The sequence below is a fragment of the Vanellus vanellus genome, assembly GCF_965231255.1.
Source record: "Vanellus vanellus genome assembly, chromosome: 11".
Taxonomy (NCBI): domain Eukaryota; kingdom Metazoa; phylum Chordata; class Aves; order Charadriiformes; family Charadriidae; genus Vanellus; species Vanellus vanellus.
Genome location: NC_138916.1, coordinates 22,057,295 through 22,081,858, shown reverse-complemented (window position 1 = coordinate 22,081,858; position 24,564 = coordinate 22,057,295). Strand labels below are relative to the sequence as shown.

The 24,564-nt window shown below is 49.3% G+C and overlaps 1 protein-coding gene across 1 annotated transcript in view; it reads left to right on the top strand.

The window, feature by feature from the left end:
• Window positions 1–24,564, top strand: part of IGDCC3 (immunoglobulin superfamily DCC subclass member 3) — a gene marked incomplete at both ends in the record, with an annotated part of 105,260 nt that overhangs the window by 34,022 nt on the left and 46,674 nt on the right. The window lies entirely within an intron of this gene.

Here is a 24,564-nt window from a genome sequence, read left to right as displayed (position 1 = left end):
AGGAGGGCATCCTGCCTTTCTCTCTCCGCTCTGCATTGCTTTCCTAAGGGAATAGCACCTTTGTAGCTACTTTATCTTGGGAAGTCGTCCAGAGCTTGGCAATAACAGTTGTGTGCCCTGTGCTCCTGAAAATCTGCAAAACTGTTGGGCTTCTTGGAGGAAAAGAGCTGATGATGCTGGGGCTCAAAGTCCTGCCCCAAGTTCTTCCCTGAATGTCCCGTTCCCTCAGAGAACAGGTACATATGGGGCTGGAAACTCATTGAGAAGATGTGACTGTGGAGAGTGGCATCTGCATGGATCCCTGCCAGCACCCTGGGGCCACAGCATGCCAGGGTCCCCCTCTCTGGCATCGCTCCACCATGTTTGCAGAGGACCTCCATAGCCTCAAGACTTCATTAATGTAATCTGTTACTGAAAAAAATAAACCCAGCAGCTCTTTTCTATCCTTCATAGGCTCCAGTCCAACCTCCTTGGAGGAACGTGCACATCTTGGCTTTCCAGAGGGCTTGTAGTACCCATCTCCTTGCGGTCTCCAGAAGTGTTAGCTTTTCTAGGATCTGGTCCACAAAGTCAACACTTAGTGGCATTACTCTCAGCTGTAAATTGTGGAGGTGCTTTACTGCTCTGCTGGATTGAGAGCTCCTTGCACAACACCTTTGAAAGCTGCCTCCACCCTTGGCGTGTTAGTAGCATCTGTTGACCTTTTCTGAGCAGCAGGGATGAGATAGAGACAGTGGTGTCTTGCTTTATTAGCTCTTTTAAAAATTATTCTGACAAAACTAATGGTTTGCTTTCTCCCAGCATTGCACTGATTAGCCTTTGACATAGCACTGCACCCTTCCCTTAATTTAAAAGTAGCTTCTAAGTCAATTGCAGCGCAGATCGCATCCTAGGAATAAATACTTCTTCTTTCCTGAGCAAATGTAGGAAGAGTCAGCAAATATGAAGCGTCTCTTTTTCCTATTGTCACAAAACTGTGGCGTTCCTGAGATTGATTTGCACTTGCTCGAGGGTGTGCTTTACCAGGAGCACATTTGGGATATAAAGTGGGAAAGGTTCTCAACAGCTTTTAATTGGGGTTGTTGCTTTTGATGGGGCTGCACTAATTTCTAGTGGCTTCGAAGCTGGCAGGGAGCAAGGCAGGCTGGTGAAATCCTGGCTCCATCCACGGGCGGTGGCAGGCTTGCCGTTGCCTCAGAGGGACGTGATGTGACGGTGCTACGCTTTGGGAGAAACAAGAATTAAACCCAAATTACGCCGATCGCGCACCGGGGCTGTGTGTATAAACTGGAATTCAAATTTGTGTCTCTCACTGCCTAAAAAAGAAATCCGGGCCGCGGTGAGAGTTTGTAAGGGGAAACCAAGCTATTCCCCCCAGAGCCGCTTTCCTAAGCCATGCCTGGTTGCCAGTAGCTTCCTGTCTGTTGTTAGTTTTTCTTTTCGAATACAATTTAGTTTCTGCAAGCCAGTGGCTTTTAATGATTTCCTTTGAGTCCATGCATCCTCTGGAGCAGCCCTCTTCTCCCTTGACATTTGATGTGGGAATGTGTACATCAGTATTGTTACTTAAACAATACCCTTCAGGCACCAATGCTGGGCCCTCAGATAAATCGCAGATTAAAATGAAGCAGAATTGCTTGATAAAAAGTCGACAGTGTTCTGGCATGCAGGGAACACACTGCACGCAGTCCAGGTAATGGGAAATTGTGTGTGTTATCTGAAGACCCATGTAATTAATGAACAAGAAACCTGTTTACTCTGAAAATAAATGGCAGAGTTACTATAATGCCTTTCTGCTTTGAATGCTGAATGAGTATCTCCAGAGGAATAAAAGCCCTAGCAGCTCAAAGTCACTCCTCAACCAGAAAGGCGGTTTGGAGACGGTGCTGAGAATCAGAGCTGTTGTGCTTTTATGAAGAATATGAAACCAGCCTTCCTTCTAATAAACACCTCATTTATTTTCTCTTGGCTCCTAAGCGATCTAGTTTGCAAATCGTGGTGCGGACGGAACAATTAGCGGATTCGATTCAGTGCACATGCCATTGCCGAGCAGGAAACAAGCACGCTGGGCATGAATAGCATCAATCTTATTTTCAGGCATGTGCAAGTATCTGGCACTTCAGAGAGCCGCGCAAACAGGCTGCGCTTCTGGTTTGCCCCTTGCTTTCTATCCTGATCCTGCTGCTGCTGCTGCATCCACGTGTATTGCGCTGGGCTCCCTGCTTCCCCGTTACAGCTGCTGGAGTGCTGATGGCTTGGTAGGCTTTTTACCGTGCTCGGTATTTCATCCCAGCTATTTTCCACGTGTGGAAAAATGCTCCCGCGCAGGAGGCGGCGTTGTGGTGGGCGCTGGGAAAGGGAGAGCTGCCCCTTTAACCGTGCAGAGCGTGTGGCTGGTTTTAGTTAGAGCTCTTTTAGCGAGTTGTCTCAGCACATCAGGGCCCCGCTTTCATCATGCCTGGCTTTTTTTTTTTTCTCCCCCTCTTTGAGTCCTAGAAGTCAGAGGCCACAGGGGGGGTGACAGAAAGCAGTGACCTCTGCATAAGCGGGGGGACCAGATGGCCACTCCTCTTCCTCTGAGCCTTTCTCCCCTGGCCCCAGGGCACAGATCTGTGACCTTCGCTTTAACTGAATGCCCAGACTGTGTGACTGGGGCTTTGACATGCTCTTTAATAGGCATACATTATCCCTCCGTTACTAAAAGCCCAGAAAACTGGGTTCATTTAGATGGAATTTAAGTAAAACTGTTTGGATTGGTCTTGCTATCCCCTAGCTGCCTCCTGCTAAATTGTTGATCTTAGTGCTAATGAAGGGAAATGCACTCACGAACGGGCTGGGAAGCATTTTATTTTCGAAGCTTTGCAAAATCCAGTGTTTTCTGACGGGCGAGGTGTGCACTCACAGTGTGAGCCCACTTACGTGCCCACCCACGGCACAAGCGATGCTCTGGCCCTCAGACCATGTCAAGCCCTTGCCCACTGCTGCTGGAATGGGCTTGGTTTTGCTCTGAGGTCTGCCTCTCCCAGTTAAAGAGAACTTCTGATGTTAAAGGGTGGCAGAACTTGGGCTTGTAGCCTCTCGCAGAGTTTGTAGGCACAAGGGGGAGATGTAATCACTAATACTTCAACAATTCCCAGTTCCAGCCACTGGCGTTTGTCTGATTTCCAGGTGTGAGCCAAGCTAAAGCATTGCAGTGCGGTAGCACCCCACGGTACCGAGCACAGGATCAGTGAGAACAGGTAAAAATTCCCCATGAAGAGGAGGGCTAGCACTAGACCAACTGAAAATGGAGAAAATACTTTATTCGCTGTGAATTGGAAGTCGCTGCGTTTTCCTCCAGTACCCCAGTAACTGAGAAGTTCATCTGATATTTCTGTCTGGTCCGGTAGCTGTTATTAGAGGAGGCCAGGCTCTCGTAAAAGCAATTTGCGTAATGGTAGCTGTGCTCTTCAGGAATGTCCTTGGGAGAGACTGGAAACATACTCTTTTTCAGCAGAATGGAAATGTGGAGGTGCGTTTTTCTGCTAATGACCGGCAAACATCTCTGCCGATCAGACGCGGATGGCCTTCAACCTCTGCCAGGCAAGCGGATGCTGAGGAGGGGCTTTATTAATGCCTACCATTTCCGAAGGGTTAAGCACATGAAAGTTATTCAAGGAATTTCCTTTCCAGGGCAGACCTAGGGAGGTAGGGATAAGCAAAGGCCAATTCAACCCTGCTGAAAGTGATGGATGCAATTCTCTTTGAAGTTCCTGGGAGCTGCACTTCCTTGCTGCGTGGCTGAATTGAATCCAGAGATCTTTGACTGTGAATCCATAGTCACAAAACACAGTTTTGTGACATCTGCCTTGGCTCACCAGCTACTGAAGGTGGGAAGGGGAGAGCAAAAAAACTGCCAGGAATGCTGGTGTGGATGATACTGGAGGTTTTGACTGCTCGCAGCTTGTGTTCCTGTTTTCAATTAAATTAGAAAGTATTTGTGGATGAAGTGACCCATTAGTTGGGTAATAACACTACCTTATCACGCCTGCTTATCAGTATTAGTTATGCACTATAAAACCCATACCAAAGCCCTTGGGGGAATCAATTAAATTGAAGCGGGCAGCTTTGTGTATGTGTGCGATGGAGCTGTCGTGAGATACGTGGCACGTTTGTACACCAAACTGTTGCAGGTTTTATGCGGATGATATTTCTGACCTTGCGCACCAGCCCTGCCTGTAAGCTGTCAGCATCACACATCTTTGTTGCCTCTACCAATTCCTCACTGAACAGAAGAAGCAGGCCATAAATTTGCTGATTATGTGCATTTAGGCAGACTAGCTCCCTTAATGGCCTTTACGATGGTTGCAGCCGCCAGTGATGGAGTTTTGCATCCCCAGCTTCTAATAGTAGACGGTTGCTCGTTCATGCTGTACATCCCGTTAAATAAATCTGAGCCTGTGGTAACTGATTGCTGATATTAAACTGCAGAGGGAGCGATTAAAAATATTTTCCCTGTCTGCTTGGAAAGCTTGGGAGGGCTTTGTTCAAGTCTCGTGGTGGTTTTTTTTTATATAAAGAGGAGATAGGAAGCACTTTAAGAAATAGTCTCGTCTGTCTTCAGCAGTGTCTGAGCTGAGAAGCAGGTAACGGAAACCTGATTTAATGACATATCAAATAGCGAGCTAGGTCTCATCCGATCCCTCTTTGAAACACTGCTGAGGAGCGATCAGTGCCCCCTCTGCATTAATAATTAGACCTTATAAAGTATTTAGATTCAGGTGGCACAGGAGCTGTGGTGGCCAGTCGCCTGGAAAGGGCTTGATTTCCAGGTAGAAACTCCCAATGTAGTGATTGAATCTGCTAACATCTCTGCTGGCAAAAAGATGCCAGAGAAAAGCAGCATTGCCTTGTGTCTTTCAGGGCTGCAGTGCAAGGAAAACTGCGGTGGTTTCCAATGTCCGTTAGAGTTGTCACCCCTGGGGCTGCAAAATGGCCGGTTTCCTCTCGGCCAGGCAGCGAGAAGCGGTCGGAGGGGAGATCTGAAACACGGGGTACCCCTTCACCCTCCTGCCAGCCCCCCCACCCAAGGCAACACCGCCGTAGCCGCCTGGGGCTGAGCTCTGAGCATCCTCTCTCTGCTTTGAACCTGAGGAGCCATCACACCTTAAGGTCAGGCGTGGGGCCCCCCTGTTAGCGGGCAGGGGAAGGTGGAGGGAGCAGGATGTCATTTTGTCATTAGCCGGGCTTCAAAGGCAGGCAGGCATCGGGAAGGGGGGGAGAGGAGCTGCGGGGTCACGGGGGGCTACGAGCCCCTTGCCCAGCCTCCCCACGGGCCGGCTCACCTGGTGCGCAGCTGCTCCGCGAGGAAGGAGCCTCGGGAAAGCAGAGGGATGGAGGAGGCAGGGTAGGGAAAGCCACGCTGCCGATGCCTTTCACCCCACAGCCTGCCAAATTTGGCGTGCAGGTTGTGTGCGCGATCTTCAGTGGTGCCAGGATGATGGTGCGAAGCACTCCCTGTGGGTTAGAGCAGCTGTTAAAAGTGTGGTCCCCTTCAAGCGGTGCTGCCTAAAATGATATAATGGGGTCCTGCACGTCTCTTGGAGACTCTGGAGCACGATTTTGGCTTGCTGGGGGTGCTCATGTTGGCGGCTCTGAGCCCTTGTGTTCGTGCATCCTGCTCTGGGTAGCCTTGAGCTTTCCTGAATCAGATCCAACCCCCCAAAATTAAGAGAGTGGGTTAAAAATGACAAGATTGCCAAAGGAGGAAAAAAATCCCACTCGTTTTGGGGATCTGTGACTTTGCAGTCTGGGCCTTGAGGATGTTTTGGGGTCCCCCAGCGAGGCTTTTCTCTGCAGCTGCCGTGGCCAGGTTTGTTTATTCCAATCCAAGCCGAGACACTCCTGCAGATCCCCGCAAGCGGGGTCGGGCAGGAACGCCGGCCGCTGCGAGGCTGGAGATCAAAGCACATGTGTTGGCAATACCGGGAGGCTTCTGGGATCAGATGCTCTTTGACCTGCCCCTGCGAAAGCTGAGGGCCCCAATGCACGGCGCACGTCGGGAGGCGGCGGTGGAGGAGGTGGGTGCTGAGATGAGGGGCAGCAGCTCCGGGAGCAGCCGGGCAGCGTGTGGAGCAGCCAGAGCCAGCAGAAACATGGCAAAGCTCTGCTTCACAAGCTCCCTCCATCCCGCAGCCCGATCAGGCTTGTGCGCTGGTAATTAGGATGTTTGCTGTCACTTCTACGGGCGCGACAATGCATATTCATCAAATATGTAAATTAACACATTAAGCTATTTGCATAAATCTTCTGGATCCAAGAGGGTGATGGAGATGAATTACTGTGAGCGCAGCTCTGTAAATGATTCCCCGATACGCAAGTCGCACTAGGGTCCTGTACGTTCTCTGTGGGTGCCTCGGTGATGCAGAGCAGGAACTCGTTTGGGTTAATTAGTGCAAGAAGTCCAGGCGTCATTACCTCTGGAGCAGGATTACAGCTGTGCTTACACAGACAGCTCTCAGGTGGCCTTTTCTCCTGGGGGAAGATGGGTTGGAGGGGTGGGCAGGCAGGTGAAGAGTCATCCATGGAAAAAGCAAAGCTGCCCGTGCGCTAAATGTGCCGGAGGTCTCCGGTGAGCAGCAACGCACAGAAGTTTACTTGGGTTTGCTCTGAGCAGTGAGCTTCCCAACGAGCCCCCGGCACAGCCACCGCCTCCGACACATCTGGTACTACCAAAAGGAAAATACATAAGATCTGTAACCCTTGCCTGCGGTAGCTTAACAATACCTCTGAGTATTGCTTCAAATACATATAAGAAGTCTGAACTAATAAAGTAACGAGTTTATGAGCTTTTTAAAGATTTTACTAGATAAATGGAGGGCCTAATAACATGATTCGATTTCTTAATACAAATAACGTATTTGCTGGGGCCTCTTAAAATATTCCTAACTTTAACTGCAGAAAATCCAGCGTATGATTTATATTTCTGGCTGCTGGAAGCTCTGGCTTTCATTATCTGTATATGCTGCAAATCCAATTATGTAATATCATTGAGATAAGGCATGTAATGTCTCACATCTAATTGTTCTAACATGCAAATTTTTTCCAAAGGCAGCATATGTTAGGTTAAAAGGAAGGCAGAGGCTGTGTTTCATGGGTATAGGTTATGCAGGTGGAATCAGGCACTCTGCAGGCAGTTGGATGTGTGGACCTGCTTGTGGCTGGGTGTGTTGTGCTGCAAGGTCTCCGAGAAGCTATCACAAGGTGATGCTAAGCAGGATGCTGTTGTTTGGGTGAATAAAGTGTCGGTTCAGTGCAACCGAACAGCAGCCCTTGCTTGGATGGGGAGACCTGCATATGGCTGCAGAATATTTCACTGATCCAAGCATTGTGACTCATTTGTTTCCCTACAAGGCCACTACCGCGGGGCTTGATAATCCCTGTGCTTCGGTGTGAATGGGACGGTTTGAGTCCACAGCCTCCTTCCCCTCCCCAGCAAACGGCTGGGAAAGCAGTGTGCGTGCTGAATGTAGCCCCGGCAGACCGTGCCTTGCCTGGCGGGCAGTCCAGAGCACCTGTTGATTCACTGTGTTGGATCCAAATTACGCACTCATTTTCTAGGTGTTTTTTATCCACAAGTAGGAAAGAGACCACAGACCTAAGGGAGTTCCGGTACATCGTGTTAGACAGCAGCTAACGTGCTTTGCCCCTTCTTTCTGGCCTTAGTTATTATCATCACTGTCTCTGAACATCTTTGGACATGTGTGCTCATCCAAGACTGTGTAGACTTACCTTTTGAGCTGGTTGTGTCCTTGTCCCTTGCCATGATGGGGTCCCATCTGGCCCGCACACAGGTTTCGCAGCCAGAGCAGGCGAGAAGGCAGGCAGGGCTGGAAGACACTCAGATCTCCCCTGTTGAATCTTCAGAATGCAACCGAGGAGCACGTCCTGACATGGGAAGAGGATCTTGCAAATGGGTGTCACCTGGGAGACCCATTTGGGACCAGCACAGACACTTGTATGAACACTTACCCACATTAAGTGGAAGGGCTGGTAGCAGCATGCTGTAAATTAGGGGTCTTCATGCAGTCTGCTGATCTTTGGCTTGTGCTCGAGGGGTGCTTGTTTCCTCTGGAAGGGAGGGGAGAAGGGATGTATATGGGTTGGTGGCTTTTTATGGCCGTGCTTGTTGACCACAGCACAAGGGCATATAGAGATGTGTCAAAAAAAATAGGGTTTTTGGTAAGATTTCTATTGCCCATGGCAGACCTGGTTGGGAGAATTTAAAACGGTTGGTTTAAGCAAAATGTTTGGGTTATTTTGGCCCAATACACTTACATGCATGAACTTGTCCTACATGTTGCATGGGAAATGCAGGCAGATCTTGCTTCTTCCCTATCAGCTTCTCAGTCCTTGCTTTTCCTTCTGGCCACACACACCATCCCTGCTGGGTTTCAGTGCTGCTGTGGTGTCCGTGACACCGTCCAGCCACTGGTTCTGGTCACGATATTTGACTCTTTTTAGGAAGTTTCCCACTAGCTATCTTACAGCTACTGGGCATTGTGCTCGGGACGTGAATAGGTCCCATTCAACTTTGTTTTATTCATCATCAGCAAAGCATGAAATTACAGTGGAAATGCTAATAGATTTCCTAACAACTTACTATCTATTTGGGTGAAACAGTTATTTGTCGACTAATTAGTAAGTTAATTGTTTTATACTTTATTAAGGTCAGGTTGCTATTTTAATGTAGAGGGAGGTAGCGTGCGCTCTTCTAAACAAGACTCTAATGAGAGATTATTATCATCGGTTGGGCTACAGAAGTATAGGGAAAGGGTAATGGTATCTCCAAAAGAAGCTTTTCCCCGTGTGTTTGCCATGTGCCAAGCCAGGATCTGACCTAACTTGTGGTCCAGCCCAGGTCCAAAATGCACAGTGTCATATGCGTACCCTGCAACTGGCTTGGACCTTTCGGCAGGGCAGGTGTGCCCACTTGGACCTGCAATCGGGTATTGCTTTTGGAACTCAATCGCGATTTTCAAGAATGTGTGGAAAGCTCTAACCTGAAGCAGCACTGGGTGAAATGCCTGTTAGGGGTCTTTGCTCTGACCTCTGTAAACCTTTCTGAAGCAGGGAGGAAAGGGCTGGCGTTGCTCAGAGCCATACCTGGAGTTTGCTGTGGAGCAGGAGTCTCCCAAGAAATGCTGATGGCCTTTGTAAACTTGGCCATCTCTCGTGGCGTGGACACCTACCCCAGGCTTTGTTTTCCTGCCCACTCTCCACTTTGGAGCCAGAGGGATGACCTGTCCCTGGGAGCCGGGATGAATCCTGCTGGGTTGCTCAGCTTTCTCCGAGACCATTAATGGGGCAGGCTTCTCGGCTCCCAGAGCTGCTCGCAAGCTTCGGGCACGCTAATTAAAACCATTCCTGACAAAAAAAAAGCATTTTGCAGAAAGAAAGGAAAGACCTCTCCTTCCTGGAGTTTATGACTGAGTGTATGAGTAACCTGGCCTTGGGTTTCTGGGGCATGAAGTCTTTTCCTTGGCTTGATTTATGTGATTTAAAAAAAAAAAAAGTTTCCTGCCTTCCTCCTCAGTAGCTTTCTTCCCCCTTTCTTCCCCCTCCTGACCTTGTGCTTGTGGCCAGGAGAGGTTTCTTGGATTAAGAAACAGTCTTAAAAGATATCCATGTGTGAACGGAGGCAGTAGCAGACTGTCGAGGAAGGCTCCAGTGGGGTAGTTAAGCCATATTGCTTTGGATATTTTTTTCCTCTTCCATGTTCTTCCTCTCCATCCTCCTAATTAGGCCTTCATGGTAATTAACTGCCTTGGCCAACCCTGTCCTTTCTCAGTTAGGGGAGCCCCAGAGCTGTGGTGTGAATCAGTGGGTTTGGGCCTCTTCTTGCTTGTCCCGCTGTGCTTATCTCCCACGGGGGGAGGGATCATTTATAAAGTATCATTCCGTGTTGGGTGGCATCACAGAGAAGACCACGAGAAAGATTATTGCTTGCAGACAGCCTGTTTTATGCTGATTCTTCCTCCTTCTAGTGGAAATTACTGATACCTGTTGGGTTTATTTGTTGCACTGATGACCTTACGCTTTTTGGAAAACTTGCTGTCATCTTTTGCCTCCAGGAATCTACAAGCCTGCTCTGTAGTCTCAACAGTTTTGCCTGTACACCTATACCAGTTTGACAGTCCTGGAAATGCAGAGGTGTGGGTCAAAAGAGCTCTGTTCCTGCTGCCACGCCGTCTGTCCGGTAACCAGAGCAGTTTGTCCTGGCCGCAGCACCAGCACGGCAGTGCAGCTGCAGCCTGTGCTGAGACTGGCGGTTGTACAGAGGGATGCGTAGTTAGACCTGGCCATCCCATGGCCAAATTTGCCTGGTTTTCAACTCTTCCCCTGATGTAAAATCAAACTGAAAATGGCAGGATGGCTGCCAGGAAATACAAGCTGGTACCAGACCATTGCAAAAAAAAAAAAAAATTCCAACAAAATAGGACTCAAACCAGCCAAAGAACCCCATCTTAGTTGCCTTTATTCTTTTAGTTGCCTTTATTTTTTTTCCCGGAGTGGCCAGATAGCTTTTAAATCTTGGCAGTGGGACTTTCGCTGTGCTGGGTCCAGCAAAGCCTTCTGCTTGCATTGACTGACAACAACAGTCCCTGGGCAGCTGATGAAGGGGAGTATTTTTGCAGCCTGCAGCCAAGTGTGACTCCGACGTTTCACGCCGCCACCTGAGCTAGCGCAGGCTGTGAATACAGATCGTGCCGCTCCTTTCCCTGCTTATCCCAGACTTCTCTTTGGGAAAAGGGCCCTTGCTCAGGGGCTGTCCGGGAAGGGGGTTATAAAAGTTTTATTACTGAAGCAGAAAGATGTTTCCAGCCTTATTGTTCCTTGGGAAATAAGAGAAGAAAAGACAGATAATGTTTTATCTCTTTATTAGATTAGGAAATCAACTATAAAGCAGAAGTGTATTTGAAACCAAGCCCCTCTGTCTCTTATCAATGCTGAGTCAGCAGCGTCCAGCTGGTCAGATGGAGGGTTTGCACGATGGGGGGCTTCGAAGGGGTCCGGTTATAGCGGGACGGGTGCTGGAGAGCCCCAAAGGAGCCAGATGTGAGGCGAGGAGACCAGAGCCACCAGCCCGGGTGGTCCTGCACTCAGCCCCTTGCCGTTTGCAGCAATGCAGCCAAGTGCTAATATTCAACTGTGGCAATCTGCAGACTGGAAAAACTCAGCCTTGGGGGAAAATACCTGCCTGGCGGGTAGATGAGAGCTTGTGCATGCTCAGGGGTTGTTGGTAAGACACTGAGGGATAGCAGTGAACCATAAAATGTCCTTAAAAGTAGCAAGTCCAAGTAAAGCCATGCAGCTTAAAATGTTTTATCATGTCGTACGCCTGGGCTATTAGTCCCCTTCTGTGCTTCCGTCAGTCAGCGTGGCAACCAGCAGTGAAGTTTTATCAGATATTAAAACCTGCTTTTGAAATTTCTGCTAAAGCAGAATGCTAAATCAACCTCTTCATGGTGGTGTTTGTTTGGGATTTTTTTTCTTCTTGTGCTGTTTCGTGCCTGGCAGCTTTACCTTTACTTCCATTTCTCTCTCTCATTTTCCATCAGCTCTATCTGTAACCATTTTGTGTTTTATTGAGCATGAATGAATGGTGATGCCTTTTAGATGAGTGATATTTTCATCTGAAGATGCTTGTTTAATATAAGCCTCTGCTCAGCTGTTATCCCAACGGTGTTTTATGTTTACCAACAGATTATTTCAACTAGCTTGAATTTGGAGGCAAACTAATTGCATAGAGAGGTTTTCTCCCATTCTCCCACCCCAGCAAAAATTCTGCTTCTCTTCTGGTGGGATGTTGCAGACCTGGAATGCGATTTGGAGGCGGTGTGAGCTGTGTAAGAGCTACAGCGTTGCTCCTGGGGCTGAGTGTAACCTACGCTTACCATATGCTACCACCTCCCCTTTAGGTAAAATGGGGGTGTTTCTGCCTCCCTGCAAATGATCGCAGCTCCGCAGAGCAGAGACCATAATCACTCAAGCTGCTGCCGTGTGGGTCTCTGTGCATTTGGGAATAAAATTTTCCATCTGTGGGAACAGGTTATGAATCCAAAGTCGTTAGAACGGGTCTGGGTTTACCCTTGGTGCTGTAAGCAGGAGCTGAGCTGTCGGCAACAGTGATGGATCCCCAAATACCTGCTTGTTGCAGGGCATTGCTGCCACCCCGAGAGGTTCCCTGGGCTGTGCAGCAGCAGCCGTACCTAGGGATGCTGAAATGTGCCTCAGTTGCAATAGATTTGGTTTTTCTTTAGCCTGAGGTTTGGCACAGCGTTTCCCTGGAGGTCTCTGCCGGTTGAGTTCGCCCTGGGGAGATACATGGCTATTTTTTGGCACTGGCGATAAGCAGGCTGCTGGTTACATCCGAAAAGTCAGTGAGGGCATTGTTTCCCTCTGTCATGTTGGGGTGCAAGGCAGCGTGCGCGGGGCTGGCTGCAGGCAGCGCTGCTCACCGCATGGCACGTGCCCTAGCGAAACCACAGCGGTGAGAGCCGTCTGGTGTGCTGTGCTCCTAGGGATGCTCCTTTGATCATCCCAGGCTCTTCTTCGCCTGCCTCTGAATTAACCCTGCTGCCTCTGATCCCCAGTTTGGGCCGCTGCGAAGGTTGGTTCTCGTCAGTTCTCTGAAGTTGGTGATGGAGGGGAGAAGCAAAATCCCTTCCTGAATGTTGACTTTTCTGTTTGTGCCCAGATGGAGGTGGCAAATCTTTTTGCGTGCTCCGCCCAGAGCCGAGTCCCTTCAGAGAGCTCCGACCTGTGTCTGATGCCACAGAAACATCATTAGATACCCATCAGCATACCCAGGCGTGCCCAGCGCAGCACCCCATGAGCTTTTGGAGGCACAGGTCTCTGCATTGGCCTCAAAGCCCACTGCCATGTTAGAAGCAGGGGAGGAGGTGGGATCTTGTGTCCCCGTGGGCTGGAGATAGGCTCTCAAATACACATTTCCATGTCTGAGAAGCATTGTGCATCCTTAATTCCCTGTGGCTTGTTCTCTTCTTGCTCCTCATGCAGCAGCTGGAAAGGGAAGGGGCTGGAGCTGGATATCATGTCCTCAACGAGGTGCTCGGCCAACTCTTTGCTACACCAGAACAACACTGAATTTTCCCTTGTGATTCAGTACCAGGCTCTGGCACCCTTATTCAGTACCATAGTGGTTAGGGAAATCAGATATTCATGGTAGTAAATGTTCCTTTGGGGTGATGAGTCCTCCGGGGTCCACCCTGCCGAAATCAGCGGGATTGCTGCTGCGGAGAGGTACTGCTGTCGAAGCTGGTCCCGAGCGCTCGTATCAACACCTTCACCCCCTTCCCTGCGTATACCCCCTGCACAGTAATTTCCTAGCTGATCTGCTCCATTAGGGCATTACAGGGACATTAGTTAATGAGGCTGATTTGAGAGCGACGTGTTGGGCAGGCGGCGCTCATCTGGGCTGTCCCCGCTGCTGCAGAATTTGCATCTGGCTGGCGTTGTGCATCTCGCAGTCGAGCTGCGAGCACTCGGTGAAAAGGGCTGCGCTTCCAGATCCCCTCGCCGACAATTCATCTTGCAAATGAGGAGATGCGGCTTGCATCCACCCCGGCCTGGCTAACTACGATGGCTGGGCTGTAACTCTGGGCTGGCATGGGGTTCATGGCACGCTGCAGCCGGCTCACACCGCTCTCTTTGCCGTCGTTCACTAGTCAAATTTCCTGCAAGCGGGCCACGCATCTGCATTAATTTAGACGGCTTAATGTGGGGCGCTCGTCAGCTTGATTTCCCCCGTGGCTCTGGGAGTCAGCTGGGGCGCCGGGGCCTCCCATTAGCGGTTCAGCCCAGTGCCAGATGGTGGGTGATGGCTTGCGAAGGCTCTGGAGCTGACGTGCCCCATTGTGCAAGAACACAAAAGCGAACTGGGCTGGATTTTTCTGCCCTCCCCGTTCCCCCCCATCCCCGCTTCTGCTCTCATTTTCTTTCGGCGCTGTCACCCTCACAGCTAATTCCTGGAGTTCTCTTTATTTATTTATTTCCTTTCATGGTGGGGAGGGCTGTGAAGTTGGTGGTGTTTTCCATGCATGTGCCTTTGCCTTGTCGCACAAAATCTTACAGATTTTGCTATTTCCCATCTTTTATTCCCCGCTTGAATGTGCACATGGGGTATGCAGTCCCAATTGCGTGCACACACCCCACCCCCCCCAAAATCTCTTCTTGGACAATTTAGTCACATAAACAAGTTATTAGGGTACCACAGTGGGTCTCCTGGGGAGCCATTGTGTGCCATGAGGTTTTGTTAAGGTAGACTTAATCTCTGTCCTGGATATTTCAGGTGTCCCAGAAGTTTTTCAGGTCTCTAACAATTTACAATTACACATTTGTTAGCTGTGTTTTCATATCTTTTGTTAATACTAGAGGGGTGCCTGTTTTGGGGTGCAAGGTTGGTTTTTTTTAAGAAGATGCACATTTCAGGAGAGAGAGGGAGAACTGATTCCCCAGGCTTGGTGCAGGAGGGGCTGAACATCCCTGCAGAGGCCCCCTGAAGATCAGGCTTACGGGGCTTTGGTTCTGATTTCCCCAGTGTACTGCAAACGCCGGGGCAAAGCTCAAGTTCAGAGCTCAAAGTCAGGAAAAATGTCCCCCTGCAACCCCACCGTTCAAGCGCAGCGTTTGACCTCTGCCTGCTCTCTAAAACCCACATTGCTTTTGCGATGGTGCCATTCCTTGACATTTAGCATCGCTTCAGCCCAGGCTGGTTTCCACACTCGCGTGCACGTCCAAACTCTTAACAAACGTCAATTAAAATGAATTTTCATAATGACAGGGAGCTTAGGTGGCTAAATATTGTTAACCCTGGCATCTGGATGGGGAATGTGGCTGGGCATTGGGCACTGCGTTTCTTATCAAGTTCTCCCTTCATCTTTTGTTCATCCCACTGAATTTTGCTGCCAAGGAGGCAGTTGGAAACACAGGTGCAGAGCGATGGAGGGTGTAGGGACTTCGCGCATCTGCAGAGGGTTTATCTGATAGTTGCCACGAGTCCGCAGAGGAATCTGTGTCTCCTAGTCAGGGGACCACTGCTCGGGGAGTCAGGCAGCCTGCCTACCCCAGCCCGTCACGATTGTGCTTCTTCGTGTGTTCGTGCATCCTGAAACGCATTCGGCGAAAAAATTTGCAAATTCCACAGTAGGAAATAACACAGGCTCTTTCCATCTTTTCTCCTCCCAGCAAATCAATAGAGCCCCTCCTTGTAGCCCTGTGAGCTAATAGTTATCCTGTCTGGGAGCACCCCTCGGGAATTATGTTCTTCAAAGGCTTCTTGAGCCTCACTGCCCTTGCCTCGTGGTACCCAGAGCTTCTTGTCGTATCCTGTTCCCATAAACAGTACCAAAGGTCTTTGAGAGGAGAGGAGACACACCAGCTGAGGTTACTGGTGTTTGTCTAATATATGATAAAAAATAAAATATATAAATATCTGCAGTATATATCTGAATGCCTTAGCAAAGTGTTGAAAGCTGAAATGTTGTTTTGCTTGACTGCTCATTTTAAAAATTCCCCATAGAAAGGACTTGGTTATTTCTCCTTGCCAGTAATAGATGCATATGCAAAATACTGTATTTGGTTGTGACACAGTATGGAGATTGGATGATGGCAGATCACCGATACATTGCTCTCCCGTAGGCATAGTGAGGTTATCTTTCTACTTTATAAAAACCTGCTGGTTTAAACCATCTTGTATGCAGAAAATACCCAGTGTGACCTGCATGGTGTGGCTGTACGTACGGTAAACTGCAGCCACGCAGTAAATCAGCACATCTCTTCCTTCTGTCGGTTTTCTTCCTTGACGTGACGCTCTGGGATGTTGGTGCTGGTGGTGATTTCAGAGGCGGTGTTGTCCCACCAGCCACCACCTCTACTCAGCACGTGCTGGTAAGAATGCACTGACCCGGGAGCGGCACAGCAGGACGGTGGGAGCGTTGCCTCCTTGACCCACCACTCTTCTCCTGCCACCTCTTTTCAACGAGTCCTCAAAGGTAATGAGTTTAATTTGATAAACCGGGCCTGGGGTGAGGTGTCGCTGTGAGTTTGGGAGATAAGCCTCCCTGCTTCTTATCAACAAGAAGCCAGTCCTCCCTGGAGAGCTGTGTTTTCTGGAATGCATCCGTGCTTCTCGAGTTTGGTGATTGTCTGGTGATAGCGAGAAAGATAAAGATGGTGAGACTTGTGGTTTGTAACTCTGCCATCACTTCATTCCTCTGTGTGACCATCCTCTCCAACCTTCTTAACTGTTCTCCAGTGTCCCCACTTATTTTTGTCTGTCCACATGCTTCGGGATGAGGATGTGTCTCCCAGTCATATTTGGGGCCCTGTGTGGTACATGGGGAAGAGAGGACTTTCTGCGGGTGCAGAGGTGCTTTCGGATGGAATGGCTGCTTCACATGGACCCGGCGTAAAATGTAAGCTCTCACCTTGTCGTGGGAACGGGTGTCTGGAGGGACCCCAGCTCACAGAGCCCAGCCCATGTTACAACCTGTGCTGTGTCATACACGCACGTGCATGCACATACGTGCGCGTGTACACATGCTACTGTGTATATGCTGACAAGCGATGCTGGAGTACAACCCCAAGTACAACCACCCCAGCAGAGGCACAGGAAAGGACTTAATACTCGCTGGCTCATGCACAGAAATACAATCCCTGTCTCCTCCGAGCTCCCAGAGAGAAATCGGTGAAAACATCAAACCACACGTCCTGTACAGTGGGGCTGATACGCCGGAGCTATGAACTTTCTCTTTGAGGTGGTAATAGTTTGGCTAGCAGCCAGGAGCGGCAGCCGCGAACGGAAAGGGGGACTTCCAGAGATAAGCTATTTTCAGCCACCGGGGCTTCTCGCCGCGAAATAAATAGAAAAAAGGACGAGCTCTACGTTTGCGGTCATGTGTCCTGCTTTCGTGGATTTGGCCTATTTTCTGAAGAATGGCTGTAATTCAGCTTGAATTTCCCCTGGATTGCTGCCAGCAAAATAGGAAGCTGTTGCTATTGCCAAGGAGCGAACAGGAATTTTTATATGTAACTCAGCCACAGGGATGAGATGACAGCTAATGGCTTGGCCGCTGCTAGGAGGAAAAGCAGACCTTGAAGGCAGCTGGATTTTCTCAGTATCATGGTGGTCCAGTCCTTTCTACATCTTTGGTATTATCACCTTCAATCTGGATCAGGCATCTCTACCAAGGGATGGGAGCAGAGGAGCACTGAGCGTTTTGGAAGATCACATGCATTTGGGTGAAATTCAGAATTAAAATGAACAGAAAGGAACTTTAGAGCAGTCCTTTGTAATGCTAAGTCCACGCCTGACTTGCTATATGTCTGCGCTCGGGACCTTTGGCCTCTCCTCTCTCCTCCCCATGTGCACAGAAGATGCTGAGTATTTCCCTTGCAATGGTGTGAGGTGGCTCCTCTGCTTCAAGCGATGGAAATCCAGCCTTTTGTGATTGTTTTTCTATTTTAATAACTTCTTTAGTCAACATGTGAACCGTTTCCACCTCTATTTCATTCCTTAATAAAGAAGGGGGCAGTTTATCACGCTCGGCACAAAGTATGGACGTGGTGAAAGACATACTGTTCTGAAGGATTTAAAATTAATTTCCGTCGGACAGAGAGACTGTTGTTCAGGTTACTCCCCCTCGAAGGCAGGGCAGCCGCCTTTCTCCAGTGCTCTGGCTGCCTGGGGTCTACAGGGAGCCTTTACCTTGTGTCTTCACGCAGCTCTTCCCCCTGGCCGGACCCCGCGCTGCTGGGAGGTTTACAAGTCTGTAGTGTTTTAGAGACTGAGTCCAGTCTCAAGCTGGAAGAAGGTAGATTTAGATTAAATATTAGGAAGAAATTTTTCACTCTGAGGGTGGTGAGGCACTGGAACAGGTTGCCCAGAGAACATCCCTGGAGGTGTTCAAGACCAGGTTGGACGGGGCTTGGAGCAACCTGGGCTGGTGGGAGGTGTCCCTGCCCAGGGCAGGGGGGTTGGAACTTGATGATCTTCAAGGTCCCTTCCAACCTAAACCATTCTATGATTCTATGATACAGCCGAGACTGAAGCCTGCTGTCCAGCCCATGCTGTGTAATGGGACACAGCAGAGAGGCACATCTAGGTACCATGGAGTCCATGGTGTCTGAGCGCCCACTCCTTAATGTAAGCCTGAGTCTCTCCGTGCCGTGCTTGGGGTTTTACCGAGTGCTAAGAGATGCTTCATTGTATGCACCACAACACCTTGGACCACCAGATTTAATAAAATGATGCAGGGCATCATCTTGAAAGCAGTCCCACCTCCTCCAGCCTCTCCTCCAGCAGCTGCCCAATGGAGTGGAGGTCTGTACAGTGGACACCACAGTACACATGCAGAATGGGCTGTAGCTCAATTTTCTATGGACTTGGTGGTCTCAGCAGTGCAGGAGCAGCGTGGCGGCCGCAGCTCGGCAGCACTGAACACTTGCTGAGCTCCTTTGCCCAGGCAAAACTCCCACCGCGGCGGGGCTGACCCCACTGCAGCAGAAGGGAAAATGGAGAGTGAATACCGGCACTGGTGCTGTTCGCTGTCGGCCCGATAAAAATGGCACCTTGCCCAAGTCTTCTATAAATCACAGGTTCCATTCGGAAAGGAGTTTTCTGTGGTAATTAATGAGCCAGTATAAAGACATTAAATGGAGAATGTGTGGTGATAGAAAGGCTTGTCATTCACTGAGCCATCTTCCCCCGTGTGAATAACCACGAGGGAACAAAGGCCAAACTCCTTATAGACTGAAGTGCACTATCTCTGATAGCTGGGAATGAAGTAATTCTCTGAAAATAACAAAGGCGCAGTGAAATACATTAGTAAACTAATTACAAGAGAGCTGGTAAAAACAGATGCTGAAAATTTAAAGCTATTATTGGAATGATTGCTAGCAGAAAAATGGGGGCTGACAACAAAAAATTAAAAAATGCATCTCATTTAAAATTCATTAGCCTGTAAATCAGGACAGCTCCCTGTCTGAAAGCGGGGCTGATGGCATTTCTGTGGGTAGTCGTGATGAAAAGCTTCCTTTCCTTCGCCTTTCTGAATTCCACCATTGCCTCCGGAGATGCTGAAACGAATTGTGCCTACATTGGCAAGCACCAAAAGACAGGGATGGCTGCTGGCTTTGCAGATGGGGAGGTCTAAGCGGGGATATTTCTAACGAGAGGTGTTGTAAGGGCTGCAGCAGAACAGAATAACGCCTTGTGCTCGGATGGCTCGCTGCCTCTCTGAGCTGATAAAAAGCAGGATTGCTCGTCCGCACTTGATATCAGCAGCAGTTGGCTGTGAATAAAATGGTCCAGGGCCAAAAACGGCTGCGCGGGAGCTTCCTCTTGTACCAACTCCATCAATATTTGGGAGAGGAATGGAAAACACCGTTATTGTGCAACAAATCAAAATGGTAACTATGTAATTTGTCTTAATTGTGTGTGTCGGAGTAGGAGGAACACGAGGAGCTCCGGATGGAAATCTGGCAGGGGAGACCTGCCGGCTGGCAGCGTGCTGCACGCTTCGCTTTGCCCTCGCCGAGCCTCTCCCGGAGGCTTGCCGGACAGCTTGCCCTTCATTTTCTCATGGTTTCAGGGGTTTGCAAGGGCACTTGAGTATCATAATTCATGGGTATTTTGCAAAGACCAAATGTGTGCTTCAGAAGAAAGCCTGGGAGGTGACGAGGTTCTGAAGAAGCCACTGCTTGAAGCAGAGTGAGCTGTGGATGCAACAGGAGGGAGCATCTGTCTGCGTTGCGGGAGGAGAGCCCTGCTTTGGGTTGGGGGAACCTCGTGTGATGCTGGGGGTTTCTTAAGACATCACCCCGCAGAAACACAGGAGCCCTACGTGGTGGCTTGCACCACTGGGCAGGTGTGACAGCGGCCAGTGTTGCCCAGCCAGCATCACCCTTGGTATCGAAGCACTGTAATGATGACGGATAACCTTCTCCTGCACTGCAGAATCGCTGGCCCCATATGCAGTCCGCCCAAGCAAATTAAGAGTTGTTTATGACATTTAATACTCCCCCTTCCCTCCAGCAGCAGGGCAGCAGGACCACAGGTTTGGCTTCACAAATGGTCGCCTCAGGATACACTAAACGCTGTCATGAGCCAGAGAGCAATTTCATCTTGAAAAATTACTGCAATAGCGCTCCCTGATAAAGGTTTCTCCCAGCAATGCCTCCCTCTTTGCCAGAAACTTCTTCTCTCCCGGAAACCAATTTGAAAGCGCTAAAGGGGCTGTTTATTAGTCGATTCCCCTGCAAAACAAGAGGGTTCTGGAAGATGAATAACCACCTTGGGCTGTCTGCTGTGCTGCTCTGCGTAGCTGGTAATGTGATGGGGTGCTGCCACATGCTCTGAACACGGAGGGAAGTGAGAAATTTGGTCTGTGGGATTGCCAAAATGCATCTTTCAAAGTGATTTATGAGGATCAGCATTGCCTCATGGGTAGAGCATGCCATTGGTACTCAAGGGATGATGTTGGGTTTGAGTTGTGACCATGGGTGTCACACTGTGTCCTCTGTGCCTGTCTCCCCTTCTCTGTAAAATGACAGATATGTTTATAGGAAAGGTTTGAGGGTGCTCAGACAGTCCTGGTTGCTTGCTGGGCTTCAGAGAGGGCGTTTATGCTGATGCACCGGGACTCGCTGCTCCTTATTTCCAGTCTGGGATGATCTCTGGCTGCAGTTGCGTCACAGGAGGTCGTGGGTCTGAGCTGGCAGGATTTGGGTAGGGTCGTTGCACTATTAAAGGGCAGCTGCTTTCAGGGGTTTCCTCTGGCACAGGCAGCTCCCCTGGTGCTCTCTATCCTCCCAAGTCAAGGCAGAGAAGGTGGTGGGGTGTCGGATGCTGGGGCTGCTCCCTGGCATGCCGTACTGGGACAGTGTGGGCGCAGTCTCTGTCCACAGGGATAAAACTTCGTAAGCTTTACGGAAATTGCGAGACACTTCACTATAAAATAGATGTTGGGGTGTATGGCCCCTGTTTATTTCCATGCATGGTGCAGAGACTGCATTTATCCCAACAAAAATCTTTCCCACTCATGGGAGAGTACCCCTGCGTCAACAACTGATGGTGGTGTAGTTATTTTTCCAATAAGCGAGCTGTAATCAATACCATAAATCTACTGAATGTTCTTTAGGACTGAGAGACGGGCTTGGAGGCACATGTGCAGGAGAGGCTGGGCTGTGCTGGTGATGGGGAGCACGTTCAAGAGAGCCTCAGGAAGAGGGGTGGAGGTGCAGCACAAGCGTTTGAAGGTTTTCCAGGTGCTGCAATAAAGTCCCTGCAGGGACCTTTGCAGGGACAGCCCATCCTTCTCCTCCCAGCCCTGATCCTTCACTTGTGTGGGGTGAGCAGAGCAACCAGGGACCCCTGAGCACATTCCCTCCAACCCCTGATCTGTGAGCAGTGGAGATGTGTTCATTACCTTTGGAAGATATTTATCATCCCTATGTGGAATCAGCCCCTGTAGGGCTCTGTGCATTTTTCCACTTGCTTCTCAAAGCACCAAAACAAACAGTAAATCATGAGTCCGTGGGTGCTGCTCGTTACAGTGTGGCGGGGAGGTGACCTGAGCTGGATTTGGCTTGCAGTCGTTTCATGTTATGCAAAAAATTGAGAAACCACAGTCCCCGATCAGACAGCAATTTGCCTCCTGGTGGACTTAAGTCACTAAATGGTAATTCCCCCCCCCCCCCCCCTTGTAAAATATCTGTTGCATGTTCCCTCCCGTGGGCAGCTGCTACGTCCCACTGCGAGGCATTAGCTCGGTTGTCTCCCTTTCATCCCCATCCCAGGGGCTTAGGGCAGGGGGAAAAAAAACAGGCCAGGTGGAGACTTTGTTCCTCAACCAGAGAAGTCTGTGTGATGGGGCATCTTCTCCACCTCATTCAAATTATTTCACTCAGCTTTGATTGAGTGTGATAACAACGGAGACACAAGGATGCAAAACACAGAGAGGGTGGAGAGCCTGGACCATCCTCCTTCTCTGCTCTGAGCAGTTGTCTCAGCTCCAGAGGGAGAAACCACAGCCAAAGCAAAAGAAGAATAGCATTTGTTTGCAAATATCACAAAGAAAAAGTGTGCAGGACTGACCCTCTTTCCCTCTACGCCTCTACAGGGCAAAATGGGGCTTCCTCCCTCTCCCATCTCGCCCCGTATTATGGTTCCTCTTAAATGAGCTACATTCCTCCAAAATGTCTTCCTTCCTTCAAACTCTCCTGAGTCTTGCAGCCCATTTTCTTTTGAGATCTGAGGCCCAGCGCAGACAATAGAGATTTGGGATTTTCACCCCTATGATTAGTGGGCAGAGGCAGAGGGGATTTTCCTCTGTGCTGGGAGAGACACGGCTGGTCTTTAATATTTCCCTCCCTTTCTAAAGCCGAGAGAAAGGCGATTTTTCTTCCCTTTAGATGTGAGCGAAGGCCCCTGCTCCTGCTACTCCTGGAGAATTAAATAGATAAATGGGCGGCGCTGTTGTTCACGCTTCACTATGCACAAAGCAACTTGCATTCAAAATTGGGCTCATGGCAGTTCAGCAACAACCTCGCACAATAGCATCATTAGACACGCAGGGCCGGCTCGCGGGCGCGGAGGCTGCTCTGCAGCTGGAGTAGCCACCGGGCTGTTGTGATGTGGGCTTTTTTTTTATCTTTATAAAAATGCATCTTTAAAAACATGAAGAGAAAGAAGATGCAGTGTCTTTTTCTTAAAGACTTGGGAAAGGGTCCCTGTTTGAAAGCAAGGGGAAGAGAGGAGAGGATGGGATTTGTGGTGTCTGTACGCCCCCCATCTTTTGTGCTGGCTCTTTCTTGCAGGGAAATCCTCCATTTCCAGAGTACGGAGGGGAGCAAACACGACACCTGTGTCTGCTAAGCCTTCACCTAACGCCCTCCTTGAAAATATTCCCCAACAGGTTGTTACCTTAATGGTGAAGGTCTCCTAAGCCAGGAGGGAATGGAAGCGGATTGTAATCCCTCTGCTTGCTTTGGTGCAGGGAAAGTGTTTGGGAAGGAGTTGCGGTGCCAAGGAGGATGGGGGCTTAATAAATCTCACTGATACTGAGGACTGGTTCTGCCGTAGCCATCAGCATGATTTGAGAGTGGTTTAGGTTGGGGTTTAATTGGCGTGGTGGTTGTTGCGTTTTAAAAATGACCCTGACTTCTGCTGACCCGAGGGGAAATTCAATTTTATTAGTAAGTTGGAAAATTCGGTATGAAAATCAACAGCTCTTGCTAGCATCAGGATGGAGCCGCTCTTGGAAGGGGTCATCTCTGCCCGTGGCTTCTTTTCTTGCACTTGGCAAACCATTTGCCTCCCGAGCTTCACCTTCATCAGTTGTAATGGAGCTAGCAAAGCTTGCCCTCCTTGGCAGGGGTGTCGAGGAGCCCAGGTACTGGAGGCATGTCACCAGTAAACTCTTGCTCCTTGTACCATGTTAACTTTGAGGCATTTTTAACCATGTGCCTGCATTGGAAGAGGTCTGAATTTAACAGATTGGTGGCAGCAGTGTGGAGAAAGGGTCTTTGCTCGTGGGCTGTTGTTTGAGAACTGCCTGGCGTCAGTGGCGGTGAGGATGCTCAGCTCCTCCCCGGCATCCTCTTGTGTCACAGTCGACCTGGGTATCTGTTTCCCCCATAAGTAATTTAAAAGCAAAAAGCAATGTGATTGCAGAACTAGTTTGGCTTCTCCTAACACCACGCTTGGCATGGACCCTTTCAAGTCTTCTCTCTCCCCTTGTGCCTGCAGTTGATAATAATGTTTGTGTTTTAATGATTCTAACAGGCCTGGGATTTGCTTTGACATAACAAGTTAATGTTTTCTTTTTCTGTATCAAATCTAGGTCAATCTCCAGCTTAACACTAATGCTGTACTGAGCAAAAAAGGATCGGCCACTAATGGTTTCAATTTAGTTTTTCATGGAGTAAAGAAAATTTCACTCGATACCTATTTTCATTTTTATTCCATTGGCCTCTCCACAGGGCCTGTTAGGATGGAGAGAGTGTTTGCACTTCGATTAGGGGAGACACAGTAAACTCATTTGCTAGAAGGAATCCTCTTTGAATATGGATGAGGATAAGAGCTGCTGCTCACCTGTGCTGTGTCCATAGGACATGCCTTCGGGGACTGCATCCTGGTGAGGGCTAGGTGGTGGGAGATCCCAAGCATGGGTTTCGCTTTAGGGAAGAGCTTCACCTGTCATCCAACCTCATTCTAGTTGAGGCCCTCCATGGCACAACATGGGGGAGAAGAGATGAAGAGTAACTCCTCTGCATCATGTGTCAGTGTGGCTGTAGACAACTCGGTCTGAATCTAGCCTTGACCAACATCTTTGGGAGAAGGTACACCCATGCCTGCAGCATCATTCGCCATCTGTTTTATTTTGTTTTTTCTTGCCCTGCACTGGTCTGTGTGTACCGTGGCCAGAATCCATGTGTGATGGTAGCAGAAGCTCTGAGACACCGTGGCATGGAGCATCAATATGGAGTAATGAGTGTGTG